The following is a 2,285-nucleotide window of genomic DNA, read 5'->3' as shown; positions in this document are numbered from 1 at the left end:
ATTTAGAGAAATGTTCATGGATATAAATGGGCAGATTTTCATAAACTTCTGTCTCTATAGTGTGAGCAAAATATAATGGCAAAGGAAAATGGCCTCAAAACTAATGTCTTAATGATCTTATTGGATTCATATCACTCATTAATATATTTGGGTCTGAAAGTGTATCTTGTATTTTAACACTTAGTTTCCTTTTTTTTAAAGATTATTTATTAATTTATTTGAGAGAGAGAGAGAGGGTATGAGAAGGCGAAGAGAGAGAGGGAGACTCTGACTCCCCTGTGAGCAGGGAATCTGATGTAGCACTTGATCATCCCAGGATCTTGGGATCATGACCTGAGTCGAAGGCAAATGTTTAACTGATTGAACCACCCATGCACCCCAAAATTTAGTTTAATTAATTGTTACTTAACAATACCTACACTAATTGTCTTTTTAAATTTAAATTCAATTAGCCAACATACATTGAATTCTTATTTTGAGATGTAGAGTTGAGTAATTCATCAGTAACATTTAACATCCAGGGTTCATCATATCACGTGCCCTCCTTAATGTCCATCACACAGTTACCACATCTAACCACCCATCTCCCCACCAGCAACCTTCAGATTGTTCCTGTAGTTAAGAGTTTCTCATAGTTTGTCTTCCTCTCTGATTTCTTCCCATTAAGTTTTCCTTCTCTTCCCATATGATCCTCTGTGCTACTTCTTATATTATATATTATATTCTTATATTATATTATATTATATTATATTATATTATATTATATTATATTCTTATAGTCCACATAGGATTAAAACCAGTCTTTCTCTGACTGATTTGTTTCATTTAACATAATACCCTCCAGTTCCATCCTCTTAATGAAAATGGCAAATTTTATAATTTTTGATAGCTGAGTAATATTCCATTCCATATATCTATATTGTATCTTCTTTATCCATTCATCTGTCAATGGACATCTCAGTTCTTTTCAGGTTTTAGTAGATATCGCTGTTATATCATTGGGGTGCAAGTTCCCCGTTTGGATCACTACATTTGTATCTTTGGTATAAATACCTAGTAGTGCAATTCCTGGGTCATAAGTTGGCTCTATTTTTAGCTTCTTGAGGAACCTCCAAAATCTTGTCCAGAGTGGCTGCACCAGCTTGATTCCCACCAAATGTTTAAGAGTTCCCCTTTTTCAACATTCTGGCCAAGATTTGCTGTTTCCTGAATTATTTTAGCCATTTTGATGGCTGTGAGGTGCTATATTATTGTGATTCTAATTTGTATTTCCATGATGACAAGTGATGTGGAGTTTTTCATGGATCTGTTAGCCATTTGTATGTCTTCTTTGAAGAAGTGTCTGTTCATGTCTTCCCATTTCTTGACTGGATTATTTTTTTGTGTGTTGAATTTGATAATTTCCTTATGGATATTGGATACTAGTCCTTAATCAGATATGTCATTTGCAAATATCATCTCCCATTCTGTGGGTTACCTGTTTTGGCTATTGTTTCCTTTGCTGTTCAAGATCCAATAGTATTTTGCTTCTTTGTTTTATTTTATTTATTTATTTTGCTTTTGTTTTTTTCCCTTGCCTTTGCAGATATGCCTAGCAAGAAGTTGCTGTGGCTGAGGTCCAAGAGATTGCTGCTTGTGTTCTCCTCTAGGACTTTGATGAATTTCTTTCCCACAATTAGGTCTTACATTCATTTTGAGTTTATCTTTGTGTATGGTATAATAAAATGGTCCAGTTTCATTCTTCATGTGACATCCAATATTCCCAGCACATTTATTGAAGAGACTGTCTTTTTTCCTTTGGATATTCTTTCCTGTTTTGTCAAAGATTAGTTGGCCATAGAGCTGAGGGTCCATTTCAAGGTTTTGAATGTCTGTTTTTGTGCCAGTTCCATACTGTCTTAATGATGATAGCTTTGTAATATAACTTGAAGCACAGTGTTTTGATGCCACCAGCTTTGGTTTTCTTTTTCAACATTCCCCTGGCTATTCAGGGTCTTATCTGGTTCCATTCAAAGTTTAGGATTATTTGTGCCAGCTCTGTGAAAAATATCAGTGGTATTTTGATAGGGATTCCATTGTGTGTGTAGATTTCTATGGCCAACACAGAAATTTTACCATTTATTCTTCCTACCCATGATCATGGATTTTTTTCAACTTCTTTCTGTCTTCCTCAAATTCTTTCACAAGTGTTCTCTAGTTTTTAGAGCACAGATTCTTTACCTCTTTGGTTAGGTTTATTCCTAGATATCTTATGGGATTCATGATTGATTCCATAATTTATCTTT

Source organism: Lontra canadensis, unplaced genomic scaffold (assembly GCF_010015895.1).
Source record: "Lontra canadensis isolate GAN:19392208 unplaced genomic scaffold, GSC_riverotter_1.0 scaffold152, whole genome shotgun sequence".
Classification (NCBI taxonomy): domain Eukaryota; kingdom Metazoa; phylum Chordata; class Mammalia; order Carnivora; family Mustelidae; genus Lontra; species Lontra canadensis.
This window is presented reverse-complemented; position numbering follows the sequence as displayed.